Source organism: Falco naumanni, chromosome 2 (genome assembly GCF_017639655.2).
Source record: "Falco naumanni isolate bFalNau1 chromosome 2, bFalNau1.pat, whole genome shotgun sequence".
In the NCBI taxonomy this organism is placed as follows: Eukaryota; Metazoa; Chordata; class Aves; order Falconiformes; family Falconidae; genus Falco; species Falco naumanni.
In genome coordinates, this window is record NC_054055.1 from 114,171,015 (window position 1) to 114,192,724 (window position 21,710).

Below are 21,710 nucleotides of genomic sequence, written 5' to 3' on the forward strand. Positions count from 1 at the left end.
AGATGCCATAAAGCTTCTGAAGGAGCAAAAGGTTACGATTAGAACTCACATTTCCATATTGAGACTCTGCTCAAACCTCTTCTTTCCTTGCCAAGTTCTGCTTTACTGATGTAAGTCAGATGTGGTAACAAACCTTCCTTTTCTGAAGTATTTTTAAATTACGTAGCTTTTGGTGTAGAATTGGGCTGCATTTTTTTTTTACACACCTTGTCAAGGAGAGGACATGATGTGCCCTTCCCTCCATCCCCCCCTGCCCCACAACTTTTTCAGCATCCCTTGCAGTTCAATATTGCTTGAGAAAGCAGAGCTGTGTGTTTGGTCTCTGCAAGCTTATCAGATGTAGACTTGTGGGAGGTGTGGATTGTAATTTTTTTGTTTCTGTCACCACTGGGGAATAGTGGTATTTGATTAGAAATAGTCTATTTTAAACATTGTGAATAATTTCAAGTTTTTGCAATTAAATGTGTTTTGTTTGCTTGTGCCATTTGTACATTTAGGCCCTTCTTCCTCATAACTAAAAAGTTACCTGATAAATATTCTAGCTTAGGCAGGATATCAGAATAAAGTCAAATATTTTACTACAGAGCTATAGTAGAACTTTGAGATCATCTGCCAGTGTGGCAATCTGGGGTGGTTTTTTTAACAAGTGTTTTGTTTTTGAAAGTATATGCTCACAATCAAAGCAAACATCAGTGATCAAATGATGTCTGTATGGTAAGAATCCTTTCACCTTATTTTATAGCATTTCTTTTATATTCAAAATTGCTTTTGTTTTGCTTTTACACATTTAAAACACTTAAAAGTTTTGTAAGTCCAACTTCAGTTATCTTAGTTCTGCTTAATTTACTGTATTTACAATTTTAATCCAAAATAGTGGACATCGCAACTGAAACCACATCAGGGCTTGCCAGGCTGTTGTAACCAAGACCACCAACCTGCACAAACCATGTTCTTAGCATTTCATATTCCAGGTCACATTTTAGGCTTTGTATGCAGCTCAAGAAAGTTTCGAGGTTTTATTTGATTAATCAAAGAGACTTATGCTTCTTTTTTTTTTTTTTTTTTTTTCTTTTTTTTTCCCCGAGATATTACCTTGCAGAATGCTGCCCAGTATGCCCAGAGCTCTTGGGTATCTATGCCAATAGGCAATAACATATTATCATGGTAAAAATGAGAAGACGTTTTGCAGCATAGGAGAAGGAGTTATATGATTAGGGATCGATAACAAGAAGTCTTGCTATTTCCATGGAGATTATGTGCTGGAGATGGCTAAAAGGAAGAAAATCAAAATGCACTGGTCAGTCAGCATATGGCTGTGAGCGGTTAGAGTGATGCAGGTATGGAAAAAGCTAATGACATCTTAAGATGCTATAAGCAAGATAGTTTTGGAAGAGAGAGAAAACTGTCCTTCTGAAAGGCTTCACTGAGACCCTATTTGGAATACTTTTCTGATCATTTACATTCTGAAAAATATAGGCTAGAAAGAGTACAGCAGAAGAATAGAAAGATGATCAAAGGAACGGATTATTCAGCAGAGAAGTTACAAGAGCTTGGACAGTTTTGCCTTACCAAACAAAGCTGAGAGGGAGCAAATAGGAAGATAAGGGAAGACCTGTTTCAAAGATAACATCAGTAAATATCAGTAAAAGATGAAGCAAATACAAACTGGTATTGAATCAACTGAAACTAGAAGCTGGGAAAGGAAAAAAAAAAAAAAAAAAAAAAGGCACTTCCACACTTATCAGCATGAAACTGGAACAAGCTTCCAAACAAGGCAGCTGGGGCAACGAACTTGCACTGCTTTAAACCAGAGTTCAGTGACTTTATGCAGGGATTTATATACCAAAGAAATGCTGCAGACAGAAACCAAGACTATGCTACAGGTGCTTGAACTGCTGGTGCAGTAGCACAGCCAAAAAATTTACTTGCACAATACCTATAGTGTATTAAGCCTCTGCATCAGAATTTCTTTTTTACCTGCCAAGAGCAAGGAAGGGGTTTTTTTGCCTATGACACGTCATTTGTTTTCCGAGTTTTTTTTTAATCCTTCCTCTGAATCCTGTGAGATTAAGTCTAGCATGCCTCCCAGCATCCAGCTTTCTCACCCCAGAGCTGGCCCCATCGACAGGCTGCACATAGCACGTGCCAGCTCGCCTGCCAGTGTTCCATTCCCAGGGCTAGGACAGCAACTGTTCTCCACTTCCCGCAGGCTAAGCCAAACTACCTCAGCCCAAGCTGAGAAAAGCAAAAAGATGAACAATCCCACCTCCCCCCCCCCCCAAAAAAAAAAACCAACCAAAAACCCCCCCCAAAAAACCAACCAAACAAACCCAAAACCTCAAACCAAACCTAAACAACAACAAAAAAACCCCAGCCCTTACCTATAACACAAGACGATTTTTTGGGACCTCTGGACATTTCTCCTATCAAATTACCTTAAGGCATTTAGGAGTTGACAACACTCCTATTTGTCTGTGGCTTCTGTTGTTTTACCACACACAGCCTGCGTTTGTAACAGCATTATCAAGCAATTTGTTCCTGGGCTGCTTGCAGACACACAAAGCAGATGTTTTGCAGACCTTTTAAATCAGACACCTGTGGTCAAATAGCCTGTGCATGCAGGAGGCTGGTAGAAGCCCTCCAAACCATTAATAGCACTTAAAAGAAATTTAACTCTGTAAAAAATAAAAGAAAAAAAAAAAAAAAGAAAAATTGTAGATGTGGAACACATGTCTGTGTAAGTGCTCCGAAACAGCAGTTGAGTTCTGAAGCTGATAGTATTTACCTTTGGCAGGAGCATGTTTCAAGCTCTGTTTGAAATAATTGGCAGCAAGCCTTATAAAACCAACTGAGAATTAGATTGCTAAAACACAGTAAAATGCCCAAATCAATTCCTAATACTCTTCCAGCCCAGAGACTAATTATAAGACCTCCCCTCTGACCAGCAGCTCCGGCTGACAACAGCTAGCTCCGGGGACCAGCCTCGACCGGCTCAGGACAACATACCCAAACACTTACTGTACAAAGAGAGTCCAGAGCATTTCTTCCTCTCCACTGGAAGGCTGCTTGCTGGCCTCAGCCTCTCCCCTGCTTCATTTTGGAAACTTCCCCTTCTCCAGGTGGCCTCCAAAAGCATCTCCCCAACCTCCTCGCCCAGCCCAGCCCATCACCTGCCTCTGCACTCGCCCACCATAAACGGGGGCCAAATGGATGCAGCTGGGGCTGATCTACACCATCACGCTCCTTCCACAGGCCAGCCACACAGGGCAGGAGGGAAAGCCTTCAGCATGCTATTTTATGATGCTATTAATCATTAGAATTGTTTTTACTGAACAAAAGACGCTGCGAAATCAGCAGGCAGTAATGCTAACTATTCTCATGTTTCATTGGCGGTGACAAGGCAGAATGACCTGAGTGCAGCTTTCCTGTAGCTCGGTGGCCGTAGCTGTCACAGCTGTGATTTTCGGGAATGGTCTTGGTGGTTTGGACATGCTGCTGACAAAAATGAGATGTGAATTGCAAGTTCGGTGTCCTAGCCAGCTTTAAAGATTAAATCGTTCCTCTGGTTTTGTTTACTAAGATCTCTGCTTTTCTTTTTATGTAATCGCAATGCTTACTGAAAGAGAAAGGGAATCTTGGGGATGTGTGCAGGAAGATTCCTTCTCAAAACAGGAATGGACCAAAAATGAAACTACCCTGCTATATAAATGCAGGAGTGAATTTTACGTAAGAGCAGAATTAGTATGCTGATTGAAAGCAAGTTGGAGAAAAAAGGAAAAAGAAAAGAAAAGAAAAAAGTATATCCCTTCTTTAATAATGGTTTTTCATTACAGTTTTCATAAGTACGATCTCTGCTAGCCTCACATTACTTCTGAAATAGTTTAAAACATGTGGTGGAAGCTTCAGGTGTGGGAGTTACAATATAAGCTATCAAGGAAAACAATATATAGATAGATACAGACAAAACAGAGGAAGATCTGTTTTATTTAATCATTTACGCAGGGCTGTAGTACATTAAGATTTCTCACAATTACCTATCTCTGTAACATCAGAGATTAGTTTTCCTCATAGAATAGTATTTTTCGAGGTGATTATATACCAATTAGTATTAATTAAGATCATTAAAGATGAAGTGCTGTACAGGAAGCAACTCTCTAGGGTGAGATGTGGTGTAACATCAGGTCTACAAAGCATCTGTCTGCTTAATGGGTTGAATCACTGCCACGTCTAAGCACCGCAAAGCCATCCTGCCAGGTACAATGGTATCAGGATCCACACAGTCCCTTGTATCCTAAACACTAGTTTTAAACAAACGTGCTGCAAGGATTTGGACCATGTTATGCAATCCCCTGTCACCGTATGTTGCTGCTCACCTTTCACTTCAGATCACAAAAGGCATTCAAGGTAGAGACTCTGAGGGAACTTTTGAGCTAGGTGTACCCAGCGATGTGCCCTTCAGCTCGGAGCTGTGCTGTCCCCTTTTAACAGCCCCATCCTGGAGGTCAGCATGGTCCCTGCACGCTGCGACTGTGTCCTTGGCGCACTGTCATCTGGACAAAAAAAAAAAAAAAAAAAAAAAAAGAATTTGGAAAATGAGAATGAAATATCTACAGATCGTAACTGATGGTTACAATAAAGAAGGAGATTAAGCAGGATTTTTGTTAGGGGAATTTGAGCCAGCAGCAGCCCTGGAGCTAACATCCAGCAAGTAGAAAAGAGCTGACAGCGAATGTCACAGCCCTGAGCCCAGCCAGCCAAAGTCCTGGAAGCAAGAGGCTGCAGAACGTGCTGATGCGCTCAGTATCCTGACAGCAAGTCTAACCCTTCTCTGGATAGAAAGACAGGTCAGGGAGGGGAGAGCAAAGTACAGGAGACAGTCAGCTCTCGTGTATATCAGTGTTGGAATGGGTTAAGAAAAGGAATCAGTTTGTTTGAAGAAGACTGAGATTACCAGGGATTGGACTAGAAGACTTTCAAAGGTCCCTTCCAACCCAAACTATTCTATGATTCAATGATTCTGTGGTTAAGGAGGTTTGAAGAGCATGTGCAGGAAAAAAAAAAAAAAAAGCTAATTATGCAAAATAAAATAAAAAAGAAGGGGAATTAAAAATATTCTAGTGTCAAAACCACTAAATTGTTGGAAGGAGAACATCAGCCAGCAGGTTGGACTGCACACTGGGTGGAAACCCATGAGAGAGCAGAGAGGGGAGAACAATGATGAAAAGAAGCAGCAGCTAATAGGACAAATTTCTGTGAAAACAAGCATAAAGAGACAGAGATGCATATGCAAAAGTCCCTGCCATGAACAGGTCTAAACAGGTGGGTGGATGGTGGGGGAGGGTCTCACCGGCAAAATACCGATTCTGTCTGCTGCCCAATGTTGCTGAAACCTCATCCTAAAAATAAGCATGCTTTTACAGAGATAATCTTATAATAAGTTCTTCTCTTCAAAATCTGAATCTTTCAAGGAAATTCAGGAAAGGACTTTTAAAACTCATGATAGAGTTAAACATATCATTAAAAGGTGACTGTTAAAACAGATGCCACTGCAGTGTCTTTTCACTTGCTAAATTCAAGAAAGTGTGACACAGAATATAAAATGTTAGAGAGAAAGAATTCTTTGCTAAAAGGTCATTTAAACCAGAAATCTCTTTGAAGATGTAAAGCCACTTCAGTATTGTGTAGCCCCAGTCACTCAGGAGGGAGTCAGCGATGAGAGACCTACTGAATTAACAGATATCCCTCCAGACTCTGCCAACACCTGACACATTGAAAACCACTTATTTATGCTTTTGTATTTTACAATGATCACAAAGGAAAGCCTTCCCTGGTTTCCAGGCCTTAGGCAAAAAATTTCACCCAGGTTTTTAAGGAGATCTCCCTGCGGATGCGAACCTGAGGAGCAGAGTAACAAGCGCTGGGCCTTACTCACAGCCAAGTAATCCTATTGACTCCTGAGGAGGCAGCGGTACATCCAACCGAGATCAAAAGTACTTAGCGGCAGAGACCCCGATCCCTAGAGACAAATGAAGAGCAGAAGAAATGCTCTGAGGCATGAAACAGCCAAAAGTACCACTACAGAAACTAGGTAAAGCCAAAGTCTGTCAGAGTCTGGGTTTTGGCATTAATGAAGAGGTTAAACAGGCAAAAGAAATCTTGTTAAACACCTATTCCTTGTGTTTCCTGCTGTTGCATCCAAATGCTATTTAAATTCTGTTCTTTCCTTAATTAGTTTTCAAGTTACAGTAACATGTCACCCTCACAGTCAGTATCTCGCTTCTCCTTTTACTCAAGCCAGGAGCAACTGTGCTTTTATTGAGAGCTGGCTACTCTTGGTGCTTCAGTCCTTCACTTAGATACACATATATGCATAGATACAGCTATATATGTATAATAGACCCTTATAGATACAGCTATATACGTATAATAGACCTTTATGCATTTTCTTTGTGATCTGTAGTACCTGGATACTGCTTCAACACACTATACCTGTTGCTGTGAATTACGAGGACTGATAGCCAGAGATTTGAAAATACACAATATAAAAGCATCTACTTAAAATGCTCAGCACACAAGCCCCCTCAAAAAAAAAAAAAAAAATTTAAAAAAAATTCAGCTATGTCTTGTCTTCAGCTAAAAAGCACGGGAGAAAAAGAAGCTGCAGTGATCTGAAGATGCTGAAGGTGGCCAGGTCACTTAAGGAGGCATCAGATCATTTACTGTAAACATAAGGGAAAGCTGTTGCTTGTAGCATGCTTACTTTTTCAAAGGGCACACATTAAGTCAGGGTGTACCCAGAAGACAGGAAGGACAGGGATGAAAAGAGAAGCCCTAGGAAATTGGCTTTTATTTCTTCCCTCACACTTTCCTCCCTCACCTTGCCTTCTTCCACTGATGTTTTCTCTCCCCACTCCCAGCTGCCTCCCTGGAAACTCTGTTCTTACCGGCACCATCCAGCACCCACCCCTGCTTGCACCTACCCTCCTCCCAACCCTTCCTGCATAGCTGGAGCCAGCTGCTCTGTATTATCATCAACCCTTTCCTTAACTTGCCATGCAAGTCTGTTAGGAAGCAAAAATAAGCATAATTATCAAAACGCTGTTGCCAAGCTCCTTAACTGCAGTCCTTGCCTGAAGTGCAGCCTAAGCCAGAGTGCACTGACATCTTCATCCTGCAAAATCATCCAGATGCCTGGGGGTTTTGTCAGCAGAAGTCCTAAAGGTCCTGCAGCAAGCAGCAATAAATCTTACTCTTCAGCTCGGCATCAGCTATAGGCACTCATCAAGTTGGCATTACAAGTGAAATGCTTAGCTTCCACGTCTGCCAGTGCTGGGGCCCCATAAATCCCATTTGGCTGCCCCAGCAGTGCGGAGTCACACTGTGCAGGGAGTCACTGTCCTCCCTTCTGTGTCCCGTGCAACAGCCAGAGCAGCAGCAAGTGTGACCGTCCCCACCCCCCCCCCCCCCCCACTGTCCTTGCCCCTGCCTCTCCCTCCCAGACCTGACCTTCATCCTTGGGATCAAGGATTTCAACTTTGTCTCCACCACTGACAAACCCTGAGGGTACTCTGTCCCAGGTAGCCAAGGCGTTAGCCGCTGCAGAGACTCTTCTCACAGCGGAGACTCTCCCTGGCACGAGCCTTCATCTAGCCACATGGGTCCTGGGGTATTTAGGAATAAAACCATTTCCTCAGGCTCTTTAAGCACAAATTATAAACCCAGCATCAGCATTAACCGCATCCTCAGCAACATGCATGGCAGTCCATGGCTAGTCAGGAGCCATTTGTCTCATCCTCCACCATTCCTCATCCAAACTCTTCTTCTGCACAATCCTCTGTAACCTGCAGGGTATGGTTAAGCAGAGGCTTAGCAGGACCCCCCCTGCCCAGCACTCTTCCACTGCCGCATTGCTGTGCCCTCTGCTGTGCCTCTTGCCCTGGCAAAGCACTCAAGAAGAACAAGCCCAGCAGGGCAGGAGAGGAGTTTGGCTCACGTCACCCCTTCCTAGGGACCTGCCACAGGTGCATTTTGGCTGGGCTACTTCGTGTTACAGTCCCCAAAAACAGATCAGATGCTGTCAGAGGTGATGGCAGAAGCTGCTGGGAGCAGTCCCGGCACAGTCCATCTTCACAAGGGACCACCCCGGGGCCAGCATCAGACCTTCACATCCCATGAGGCGAGGTAGAGCGACAGCAGCTATCAGGTCACACATTTCTGAAAACACACAACCAGGTCTCAAGCCCTGACAGGTTGGCTAAAAGAGGTTTCAAACAACTGGCCTTCTCTTAAACCCCAAGGATCATTCCTGTTTAAATTCCCTTGCCTAGGGGATTTGCTGTGGTAAGACTGTTTTCCAAGACTAGCCAGGCTTGCAGCCCTTCCTTAACTCTCCAGGCAGGACAATGTGACATTTGGTTAGACCTTACTACTTCTGGCTTAAGTAATACCATGCTCCAACGTTGGAAACTATTTTAGGAGGTGGAGGAAAGGTGTTCAAGAACAGGAAGCATTACTCGTGATTGACAGGCAAGCAGTTGTGTCTTCAGAAGCCAAGGGGGAAGGTATGAGCCGGAGATTTAAAAGAGGAAAATAATGAGATTAAACACATCTATGCCTTTTCATTATGCATCCAGTTTTCTTAAAGATGTTTTTTCTCTGTGGGAATCTGGATATGAAACTCCGAGATGTTCTGCATATTGCCCTCTTACCTCACAGCTTTTATCTGAAATTTTGCAGCATCAAGTCTTGGCTTCACATTCTTGAACTGTCTATAAACAATAGTGGAAAATTTATGGTGGGGTGAGTGCAATAGAATTCTGAGAAAAAATACATAAGAAAATACTCTCTTACTCCCAAACAAAATACTCTATGGGCACTTGCATATTTTCAGTATAAAAGCGATTTAGCTAATCTTCTGCATGAACACTATGTACTTAAAATCAATTGTATTTTTTCCATTTTAAAATGTTCAGATTCTGAAGACTGATTTTCCTGCCACCTGTACATTCCTGCCATTTGTAATGTAAAAGGATGCTGATGGCAATGAAAAATTTGTTTTCCATGTGCTGGGAAGGAGTGAAAAATCCTGTTTCAATTATGGTTAATGATGGTAGTAGCTTCACCTACCTTTATCCCCTCCACTGAAAATGCCTGCCTCATTCAAGCCTTTTGTCCTTCTTTGACCTCCCCTTGCTTACCTAATGTTTTATTCATTAGTAAGATATGGCAGGAAATGTCATGTCATTAGTGTTGTATTTGTCTGCTTTGAAGAACATCTACCACTTTGTGACAGTTTGTGTGGATTCTTCCATCAACAAATCAACAGATTTAGCCACTTCTTTAAAAAAGGGCTTTAACCCATTGGTACTACCTACAGCATGTAGCTTCTTCAAGGCAGATACTTAAACATGCTTAAGTTTTAGGTCCTAAAAATTTCTAACAAGGTGAAAGCATTTCTTCAGGTCTTGTAGTCCCATCAGTATCTCCCTGCCTCTCCTCCCTTCTCTTATTGTTAGACGCTTAGTTTCCCAGATGTGCTATACATGGTAAATCGGTGAGAGATACCTTGAAATTCCCAACTTTTTTGTAATGCATCTGCTCCAGAGAACTGGCAAGCCTAAAAAGTTCAGCTGCAAATGTGTCAGCCTGAACCTAAGAAATGCAGATTGGAGGCAGTGGCTCATTAGTTCACCATGGAGTAGCTTTGTGCAGTCAACTTCTTCCTACAATAAACAGCTCTGGGAGAAAAAGTTGGAGCACTGGTTTGGTTTGGGGTTTGGGGTTGGTTTGTGGGGTTTTTTCTTATGTGTAGACTCCCATTGCACATTAACCTCTGCTTTTGGATAAAATGAAGTAAACCTAGATTTCTCCACAGTGGGGAAAATCTTCAGAAAATACATTTAACAAACTCCTTGGTCTACCATCCATATTTTCATGGAATTTGCCAAGATAGGCTCGAGCGTGCACAGATACCCCCACCTACTCTAAGAATGGAAAAGGAAAATTTCTTTAGAGAGGCTGATCTCACAAGTGTGTGCCTGTGTGCGCATTTATTTAAGCAGGGAGAAACTGGATGAGGTGCAAGCGACCATCCTTAACATTAAAAACTTACCTGGTTTCTGATCTGTAGTGGAAGAGAGCACTGGAAATTTTCAAATCTTTCCACGCAGAATGGCCAACAGATAGTGCAGCTCTTGGCTGTGACAGGTGAGGCAGCCCACAGCAACCGGAGCAAATGAGAAATAATGTCGTTTTTACTCATGGCAAAAAGCTAGGCATGAAGAATTTGCAGCCTATAGTTGGAGGTTGTGGGGGTGAATGTTTTTGTCTGAGAATAAATAATAGCAGCAATAGTCTGTGGCTTACACTGGAATATAGCAATTGCCGTGCCAGGTCAGATCTGTACCTCATCTTTAATCAAAACTGGGCAGAACGCTAAGCTGGCCACCCTGGATTGGAAAAGGACAAGGAAGAGGAGGGCATTTCATATATTTGGCACTCAAAGCTGAACTGTCTGTTTTTTGAGCTCTAACGTGTCATTTTTTTAAACTAAACCATACTGTGAAGCATAGGCACTTTTAATGGCTAGAAAGTTGTGGTTCAGTACATGATTAGGTGAAAGACCTTGGAAAGCTTGACCTTGAAAATATTTTAATGCAGGCAAAATCCAGACATCTTTACCTAAGTCTGTACTGTCTCTATTTGATAAATTTTCTGTCCTCCATGTAAAAGAAAACTGGCTATTTCTCACTTCACTGTTTTTTAGAAAGAAATGCAATTACTTTTGTGGAAGCACAAAGCAAAAATAACCCAGGGACAGTATGTTCGAAATTCTCTGATTTCAATAGCATCACAAATTAATTTCTTCCTAAAAGAAGTTCTGCTTTTTCCTTATTTAATTACAAACACCTCTACAACATTCTCAAATACATCGACAAGAAAATGCCCTTTGTGCAGAAAGTTAAAAAGTGATTTATCACTGCATAATAAAACCAGCGTGCTTGAGATGTAAGCTCAGCCAGGCTGCTGGCTCATTTTTCTAAACTGCTGCAGCTTTTGAGTATGGCTTCAGATTAGAGTCCTGAAACAGAACGTAATTTAGCAGAATGGAGAGCAATTCTTTGACTGCACATCACCATTAACTAAATCTGTTTCAAAAGGTAGGTCTGAAAGTGGCACCCTTCGGAGATGCATTCATCAGGGCCCCACAAACCCCAGTCAGTTTGGAAAATATTGAGTGGAAGTTGAGATTCCCAGGTTGCCCGGATCATGACTTATCTTCCTTTTACAGCAGTACTTGCCCATACAAATACCCATTTTCTGTTAAGCTGTACGAGTTGCAGAGGTGGTTCTTTCTGGGCTGTTCTTGCAGATTTGAGCAAACTGGTGAGAAATGGCTTTGGCTGAGGGGGAGCTTTCACTCCAGTCGCATCCTGCTCGCGTGCTCTTCCCTGCACCTCCCCGGCAGCAGCTTTCAACGTTTGCTCCGACGCCGAGCCAGCGCTGCTGGAAAACAGATCAAACAGCGATGGAAATATCCCACGGCCAGGCTGGCTGAAGCGGTTTGTCTTACAAAGGAAGTGATCCAAAGCAGTGAAAGAAAACAGAAATGCTGCCCAAGATCATTTACACTAGGTCTACAGGCTGGTTATTTGCCTTCCCTGGAGGAAACACCTAATCAGTACCTTCAGCAGGCCCCAGCTATATCCATCCCCATTTCTATGCCCCACACAGGAACCTTTCCCCAGAAGCTCTTTGGGCAGCAGCACCTGCGTGGGGAAGAAAGGAGATAAATAATCAGAGCAGGTTTCTGTCAGCCCCCGCGGTGTCCAGTACCCTACATTCTGATGGTAAAGACGAACCAACAAAAAAGTTGTCTGTCTCCCAACCACTTGCCAAGCCACTGATAATGTTTACAGCAAGTTTTCCTTTCTTTTTCAAAGAACTTAGTCTATATTAAGCCTCGTATCACCAATAGCTATACATCACAACAGAGTCACCATTTCAGGAACATTTGAGCTATATGATCACTTTGGTAAAAGAGTATTATTTAGGACTAAAATGCTGCCTGCTTTAAAGATATGGCCTTTTGATCTGTAAAACATTGCTCTGTGGGACGGACAATATATTTAGTCTACCTTTTATAGCAGTCAAGAAACAGCACATAAATTTTAAAATCCCAAGCCCTGACCTCTGTCTGTTAATCCCTTCTTTTCCTCACTAGAAGTGCTCAGGCTATGTGATTAAATAACAAAACACTGAAGTCATCTCGGTAATACAGCCTTCACAGAGATACTGGTTTACATCATAAATTCAGGTGACCAAGAACCAGCATGTTACATCAACAAGTCTATTTAGGACAGCTGAAACTGTTCTTTTCCTTTGATCCTGAGAAGACTGAGGCATTTAATTCTTTATCTAACTGAATCACATATTGTTTTCCCAATGACTTTAAAAAAATGTTTTCATCCCTCAAAATGAAAGCCCAGATCTTGGCACAGGAGGGACTGACAGACATGTGGAATTCTGGTTACGGCTTTCTTGATACGTCAGACAAGGAGGTAGTTTTACCACATATTTCTTCACCTTTATTAATTAAAAAACATCCTTTCTCCTTGAAAATGAAGTTCAAGCTCTTTTTCAGTCTTAACCAAGAAACTGTCCTTTTCACTTTCCTGATCTGTCAAGATTTGACAGACAACTCCTGAAAATTGTGACAAACTTCTGTGGTTTTTATTAGATGCCTAAAGATAATTAAATTCCCTCTAGCTCAGTTTTGCCATTATTTTTTTTTAAATTGCTGAGTCACTCTTTCACCTTGTTGCAAGAAAGTAGACTTTGAAAGAAAAGAATCTTTTTCAAAATCAGACGAAGGGGCATTTATGCTAACTGCTTTCCTCTGCTTATGCAATTTACTGATGAGTGATCCATACAGAGAAGTTGAAAAGCAGCTCTGGCCACTTGCTTATTGTGTCTTATCTCCTTAGACTTCAACCCATCAAAGAATGCTAGGGCTACTATAAATTGTCCTTTCAAGTAGTTCACAGCCTCACATGGGAACTTTTAGGTTCTTTACGATAATACATTTATCTTCATGAGAGCAAGTTCTCTCCATCATGGTTAATCAGTGCCTGGAACCCTAAATTCTTATAAACATGTATCCATTACTTTGATTTGTATTTCATAATTGATTTGTGCTGAAGCAAAAGAGAGGGAAATGCATGCTGACATAATTTTGTTCTATTGCTACTTAAGTTATGTAATTCCTTAAGCTTATTAGTCAAATTGCTACCCGTTGTTTCCTTTAAGTAACAGTAATGTTTGCAGATGGTTAGGGCTTCTGTACCTTACCGTTACTACTTCCAGACTCGAGGGAAGCACTTGTATGGTATAGGTGGGGATACAATGGCAGTACTCAAAAGTTTACTTTCTAGAAGAAACAACAAAAAAGGTTGTGGAGGAAGGTACGATCCCACCCCTGCAATCTGGCACTTTTGGGAGTTTAGAAGTGATTCCTCTTTGCAGCTGTTCCTTCCCTTGTGCTTTTATGAACCAACTAACTTTGTGTAGTTCTCATGGTAGAAATGGATCTTTAGGGAAAATGTACAATAAAAAAAAATCAGTGTCTCGGCAGAAAAGTTAGTGTTTGATCACATTCAAAAAAAAAAAAAATATCCCTTTCTGTAAGATGAGGACAGATGTGGAAGCCAGGCTACCTTCCTGGGGCAGCAGGGGTAGATGCAAAGCAGCCGCATGGTCTGAAGCAAGACAGGTCGGGCAATCTCATCTTTCTGCTTCTCCTGTCCATCCCTGCTTTAAATCCTCATCTGCAATTAGTGATGACATGTTCTAATCCTCTTCGTACAAGCTATCAGAGGATTGTAACTTCATATGGGAAATATCAGGGGAAGAAAAATTCAGAACAAAAATCCTGCTTTCTTACAAAAGCATTCAATAACAAAGAAGAACTAAAAATACAAAGCAGACAGACAGCCCAGGAAGGTTTGTTTAGAACTAAATAACTTCAGAAACACAACAGGGCTTTCAGTTTCTTGCTGCTCCTTTTTGGGATTGAGATCTTGTTTGAGGGTGCAAATTATGCCTGCAAAATTAATTTCATACTGAAGTAGTTTTACTTGTGAGTAGATATTATCCCCTTTAGGTAATAAAAGAAATAATGATAATAATCACATTTATTTCTAGAGTCAAACCATAGCTTAAAAATTGTCAACAAAGATTACTCACAAAAAAGACCATACTATACGTTTAACCCTTCACTTACCATTCATGTCCATTTTTGCTGCCACCTTCACCATTAGATGGCAAAGGTTTCTTTTAATTTCATGGCAATGAACATCTGAATGGAATCACTTATTTATACACAGGTGATACTATATAATGTTGCATCGCATCCTCAGCTTCAAGCTCAGAAATATTTATTGTAATCAGAGAAATTACCTTTATTATTATTATTTACTACTAGTAGCAGTAGTATTATGCCTATATAGAGTAAACACACTTTGAGCATATCTCTTTTTCTTTCATTTGCTGCAGGGGGTACTTGACATTTGCACATAGGCTCTTCCTTCCTATTTTATGCATTTGCCCTCTGGTCATTGTCACCCCTGCAGTCAGAATAACAAATTCCTCTCTATTGCACTGTCAGTGTGCTGTCATTGTGGAGTTTTTCTTCTCCTGAAAGTCTGTTTTGCAAGTTATTTTTGAAAAGCTATACTACATACGTGTTCAGGATTTATAGGGCTTTACTGATCCATCATTTTCTGGCACATCCGATGCAGCCACCATAAATTTAAAGGAAGAGAATTCTCACCCAGCTATGGACATCAAGCCATTCTGGGAAGTATTATCTGCTTCTAACCCCTTGCCCCTTTTATACAGGAAACAAACTCAGCTCCAGATCACAGGTAAGATTTCTGTTTGCCTTTGCGGCAAAGGCTGTCATTTTCTTTATGCCACCTCCAGTTCCTTCTGGCTGTTGAGATGACAAAATTTTGTGTGTGCTTCTGAACCTTGGTCTTCTGCACAACAGCAAATCGTGCTGCCCATTGAGCTTTTCAAACAGCTGTCAGATTCATCGAAAGCTGGTTTTTCCCATAATTATCTTAGCACAAGATACCATTTTAAAAGTCTTATTTAGCATCCTCCACACAGTAAGAAAGTCCCAATTTTAGGGACTTTATTATTGCAGATGATTTTTATTTTATGATTTATATTATATGTAAATATATTATATAATATAGATATATTTATATTATCGCAGATACTATTGTTAACCACAAAAAAAAGCTTGCCTTCATATTCCACACATTTCACAAGATTTTTTTCCATTGTTTTTGACAAGACCAGAGCCCTCATAATATCAATATCTTTACTAGGAAAGGAGGGCTGGAACTGATAGTTCTGCTTTTTGGTTACTGGCAGGCTTCAACCTGACATAGTAAATATTGAGACTTGAAGCAGGAGAACTCTGAGGCTTGAGAATTGATGGAAGCAATACACGTGCTTCAAGATGAAAGCACGTCCAGAATTACTTCTGCTGGACTACCTTCCTAAAGGTAGTTGCTGCCACACACAAACTGAAATTATTGGGATTTTGAGCAGATGTGAGATTATTTTATACTGGGCAAAAAGAGGTTTGTTTACGTTTAGAAATATTAAGTCCTCTTATGTACAAGACAACACTGTTCATCTGTTAAAAGCTTGGCTTCTGTTTATTAAACAAACCAGTGAGTTCACAGGGGTTTGGGCAACTTCCTACTTCTTCCCTTTACCTGGGGATGTTCTGCCATAACAAACATTACCCTGATTGTAATTTACTTTTCAATGGTTCAAAAAGTCCTTATTTCTGCAGTTCTGTCACGTCTTCCTCTTCATTCTCGATTTATAGGAATCACTATTCTAAAACCAGCCTCAGTTAAAGATATAACTTTACATATTTTTTTCAGATGTTCTTAGAAAGCTAAAAGAAAGCATAAATCCATATGAACTTTACCTGCTGGCTATGTAGGATTCTCCTTGGAGATGCCTGTTCAGTTCCTGTGCTGAACCTCTAGGTCCAGGGTACTTACATTTTAATTAAGCTGAAAACGATGGAAGTAAACCAGCTACATCCATACTGCTGTATCATCAACAAAGACTCCCGCACCCATTCTCCCTTCCCATCCAGACAAGGTCTTCACAAGAGCTTGTAGGCAGCTTGCAAATCTGCCTGCACAGGAATGCCTGGCAGCACTCCAGGCTAGATAACAAGGTGCAAACAATGATCTAAGCACCTAGGTGGCCTCCAGATCCCCTTCAGAGGACACTCTCTCCCCATTCAGGCAAGAGTGAAGTCATTGGGTGGTGTGCCAACAGCAAAATTCTTGACTGCACAAGCACACACAATTCAGAAATGCTCCTTTTTGCATTAGAGGAGCAAGAGAGAAGAGGGGAGTGCAACTATGAAGGCCCTGAGTGCAAAGAGCCAGGTGCTTGCAAACACAGCTGGGATAAGGATGAAAACGTGAAGATGCAGAAGCTGGAAGGAAAGGAGAATGGGAAAAGGACAGACTGTAGGGGGAAGGTCTGTACAAAAAGGACCTTGATTTTGTGGGGAGACTGAGCCTTCTTATCTGTCTAGAAAAGCCAAACAAAATCTCTGAGGTGTGTAGGTGCTACCTAGACATTCTGACACCTAGAATTTCTTACCTTGGAATGAAGGACAGCATACAAGAGCTCAAACAGGGTCTAAAGCCAGCTTCCCCTTCCTCCACCCCTTAAAGTGGAAATCCTTTTGAGTATTTCAAGATCACCCTAAAATTATCCCGGCTGTCACACACTCTTGCATTCCCGTACAAAACGTAGCTTTGACACAACTGATGGTGCATGTTGAGAGATGAGGATGCAGACAATGGTTACGCTCGCAGCTCCCAAGCAAGACCCAAAAAGAGGGCTGCTCTGCCTCTGCCTTGATCAGTTGTTGCTGATCATCCTTTGGTTGCTTAATGAGATACAGAAAAGTACATCATTACTCACATCTTGAGTGCCACATATTGCCGTAGTAGGTCATGCTGGCCACTCTACCTTCTGTCCTTCCTGGCCTTGGCTTAAGATAGAGAAATCTGCATTGCAAAGGAGGGCAGGGAAAGAGGGAGTATGGACACTCATTTTACTATTTAAACTCTATCATTACTGCCAATAAGCTACATTTTGAAGGTTAATGCTCTGTACTGAGAAAGAGACTAATTTTTGCAGAAGTGTCTTACACCTACCAGTGGCATGGGTACAAAAGTACTAAGAGCTTTTACTTTTCCACGTTTTTCCAACTTGTACAGGACTGATGTTATAACTCATGATTTGCTGGGTGCCTCCTTGGCAGGGAGGTCATTGCCCTTCTTTCATCAATAAGGAAACCTGGACTTCCCAAAGTTGCACTGACAACCTCAAGGAACCCCACCACTGCTTACCTTAGCCCAGGCCATCGGCTGTGATGTCAAGGAGATGGCACAACAAATAAGTCTGTAACCATCCCCGAAACCTGCTCCAGAGGACTTTGTGCTGTAGGAACTCATTTGGTACCTAGTCGCAGTCAAATGTTAGTAGAATTATATTCTGAATAAATTACTGTGTTATTTGACAATGTGTGAAAAATCATTAGCTTTTATCCCTTTTTCCAGGAAATCAATAATTGTTCCTTCTTTCTTTTGTCACTTTGTCTTCTTTGTGCTCATTTTTCTTCCTGACTGCTCTTCTGCTTTGAAACAAGAACTGCTTTTGATATCTGATTTTCTACACTGTAAGCACATTAGCCATTTAAAGATTTTATATTTAAAATTAAATCAGCCTATTCTTGGTAGAATGCTCTATTTCTGCTTTTCACAGTGCAGACTTTTCACAACGCATACCCTTTTGCAGTATATTTCTTCTTTAGGCAGCTGCTTACTGTGAGACACTGCTAGCTTGGGGAAATAACCTTAATATTTTGATAAAGCAAGAAACAATGCCTTGCAGTTCAGACAGCAGATACTCTGGCATGTTTATGTCCTTAGCTGAGTAACATGATTCCTAATGCTGCAAAACACCACGTGCCCTGGACTCCCTCTGCGCTCAATGTGAGTTGACTATTAGCACCTCGCGGGTGCGCTCGGATTCTAACAGCACGAGAGATGCTAGAACTACTGGCTGCACCAAAAAGCACCGGCTTCCTCCTCCTTTTCCTTTTATTGACCATTTATCTTCAGAAAAGTCCAGGTCAGGTTTTTTTTGATTTCTTGAGTACCTCAAGTGGAGCCAGTTTCTGGAGCATCAAATCCTGCAAGGTCTTTGCTGGCCATTAGCCATTACAAAGAGTTTCAGGCATCACCAGCCACACTCTTACGTGAACCCTGTGGAGTTTTCCTGACACTGGTCTCTAAGCTTTTAAAGAACCATTCCCGGTTAGTTGAAAAGATCCTGCAAATTACAGTTTAGGCCTCCTGATTTTTTTTTTTTCCTTCCCCTGAAGTAGAGATATTCCATTGTCACTTACAGAGTCTGTATTGATGGTTTTTCTTTCTCGCAGGTTTTTGGCAGTATCCAGTGCTACTAAGGGTGATTTAATTCCTACTTCCAGTCCGGTCCCCAGGCTTCCTGGCACAGACACAGCTTTTCCAAGGCTATTCCAGACACAGGAGATGGTGAGTTGCTTTCTATCCTCATACAGAGAGACTACACACATGCATTTGTGAGGGATGGACATAATTTAAAGATGATCAAATGAATTTAGTTTGGTCTTCCATAGGAGTTCTGCAAAGCACACTGAATAGAGAGTTTTCCTGAGCTCTGCAAGACTGACCTTTCCTTATAGTGCAGGAGGAGAGAAAAATCTGCACTGTGAGGAGCCCGAAGTGATAGAGCAGACAAATGTAGCCAGGGGAGGGTTGACCTGCAGGGTTATTGAGGGCTTAACTGGGCAATCCAAGTACACACGGTGCGATGGAAAGCTGCAGTCCAGCTGGGGAAAAGATGTCACAGAGGACAATCACTCTGAGAAAAGGAGATCAGCGGCTGATGGACGGGATGGCTGAATAAATGAAGAATGTCCAGCACAGTCTGAGCTCAGGCACTGCAAGAGAAGCTTAGTCTGCAGTCCTAGGTCTGTCCTTCTCTGTGGCCTTGGACACTTAAACACTCAACATCCACTTCAACTGAGGGGAAAAAAACAATGGTGGCAATATAACGCTTCATTTCACAGATATATTTTAAAGACTTAACCTTTGTAAGACATTTTGAAGATGAAAAGCACAGCAGCACTCATTACTTTGCTTAACCAGATTTCTCAGTGCCAAGCTGAACCTAAAATCTTTTGATGTTAGCTCATCACAAAAATATTTTGTGAGAAAATTTTTCTCACATTTCTGTTAGCCTGTGGCCATTTCATGCCACTGTGTGCTTGTTTTTATTTCTGGTTTTGCCATGTGCAGTTTTGCAAAAAGTTACTTTTCCCATAGCACATAATTGTAGATTTTTAACACCAAAGGTGAAACCCCCAAATCCTTCTTTCCAATAGTGATTCAAATACCACAGCTTAATTGTAACATTTCATAAAGCACTTACAACTGGTTTGAATACAAAAATATTTAAAAACAGAAGGGTAAAACTTCCCTCAACAGTATCAAGAGACAAGATAGTAATTTAACATTGAGATGTCTGAATAATAAAGTAACAAGAAACAAATTAAAATCTTCAGCAGTCAATTGCCTGAGAAATGTACATGAAGAATGATTGCTCCTAAGTGGACCTGAAAATTGCACGTACTGAGAGGGAGCAGAGCGATGTGCCACCAGGTGACATTCAAAGATACTCCTCCTGGGGTATTCAATCTCATTACTTTTGTGCTAGAGGAAGAAACAGACCCTCAAGGCTGATCTTTACACATGTCCAGCACTTCTTACACTCATCTATATCTACAGAAGTTCTAGAAACACAATCCTACCATCTCAGGATTGGGTCCAAACTCTGGGTGTCTGAAAGATCCGACAAAGTGTACTTTAAAACCCTTACAGAGAGAGAGGCAAAGACAAGGTAACTGAACAATTAAAAAGTGTCACTGGGCAAGTGTAAAATTGACAAAAAAAATAATCACAAAAATAAAGTCACCTAATTGATTCATGGTGATCTTAGTGAAACATAGAGATTTTAGTGAAATATAGGTTGGAATACAAACCCATTTCAGCCTTTACAAGCCCTCCCTGTTGCCTTGAAGAACACATAAGGAAAGACAAAGTTCCCAAACTTGTAAGTTGGAATTTACCTTGGCCAGGAATTCCTCCACCTACCAAATGAGAGGATGAATGACCCAATTTCTGGAGATAGAAACTAAACGGGAGCTCTTCTGATCTGCAACCTCAGCCCATTGCTGCCTAATTTAGCTTTTTAAAAGGAAGTTACAGAATGCATCGTAAATCAGAAATTCATTGTGTAACTGCAACAAGACTCAAGCAGCAAGGCAGAACATCTGTCAAGTCTTCAGGAAAACAGCAAGGTAGATGATGCCCTCTGCCTCCAACAGAGTATTAGCCTGTATATTGGGTGCTAGGCTGCACGAAAAGGATGCTCTGGTCTGCACTGGGTTTAGCCATGAAAGCCAGCAGCGTCTGACCCAGCTGTGGGTAGGGGGTTAGTGCCTCTGCCCATGATATGGAAAAGGAGGAGTTTTATGCTGTGTCTGGGAAGTTCAGCAGACTCAGGTGTGGGCAATGTTTGGTTTGAAAGCTTCTCTTTCTTTTTCTCTTAACATTTTTAAAACCTACTTTTTTTCTTTCTCACTATTTCTGGTTTTGTGTCTAGTACAAGAGAAGTCTTGGCTGTTTGTTAATTGTACTAGAATTAGTTCACCTGTGGTGAAAGTTAGAGAGACATTACCTGGTAGGAGGAAATGGAAGGGAAGTATAAACAGGGCTTTTTTCCTTTTTTTTGATGGAAATGAGTTTGCTGGCTGTATGCTAGTTTCCAAAAGGCAATGACAGACTGGCAGTTTAAAGAAAACAGGTCTTGACAGCACACTTTAGTGCACCAAATGCTTTGTAACAGTTTGTGTCGTATAAAGCACTTTCATATAACCTGTGCTCCAGCAGCAAAAGCTTGTTTTGTCCCAGGCAGAACCTTTTTGCCTTTGCATAGTCACGGGAGCCAATGGAGCCAGATATCAGGTTTATAAAATTTGTCTCAGGTTGGATGTATGCGGAGTGTCAGCTCCTCCTGTAAACCCTCTGTGTTCTCGACTCCCCACAGCCCATCACGAGCAGCAGCACAGCTCGGCAGACAGGCAGGGATGCAGAGAAGTACCAGACAGGTACTGCTGCTATGTTAGTGCCACTTTTTATTAACTATTGCCTTGCCTGGCTGAAGAAAAGAAATAAACACAGGAGGAGAAGGGAACACACTTGAAAGGCAAGTTCGTGTCTCATTAGCACTTGCTATGTGAGTTCCTTATATTCTGGCGAAGGCACAAATATTTTAATGAAGAGCACCTGTTCAAATATTTCTTTTTTTAAAAAAGGCTTTATAAGGACAACTTATTTGTAAGATAAAGATAGGTAACACATACACTAGTGGCAACTTAAATTGAGACCAGGAGGGAAATTAGAAAGCGGAGTTATCTTGATTACATTGAATTGCCTTCTTCAAGAGGTTGTGTTTTTCCTTATTAAGTAATCATATGTTTCTTAGTA

At 41.4% G+C, this 21,710-nt stretch overlaps 1 protein-coding gene across 2 annotated transcripts in view; it reads left to right on the plus strand.

The window, feature by feature from the left end:
- HTR1F (5-hydroxytryptamine receptor 1F) overlaps positions 1-21,710 on the plus strand; it is a 118,564-nt gene that overhangs the window by 32,437 nt on the left and 64,417 nt on the right. For both annotated transcript variants that reach the window (XR_005826230.1, XM_040582925.1), the window contains exon 2: positions 18,560-18,674. The gene's annotated coding sequence lies outside the window, so the exon portion shown is untranslated. The remainder of the gene's footprint in view (positions 1-18,559; positions 18,675-21,710) is intronic.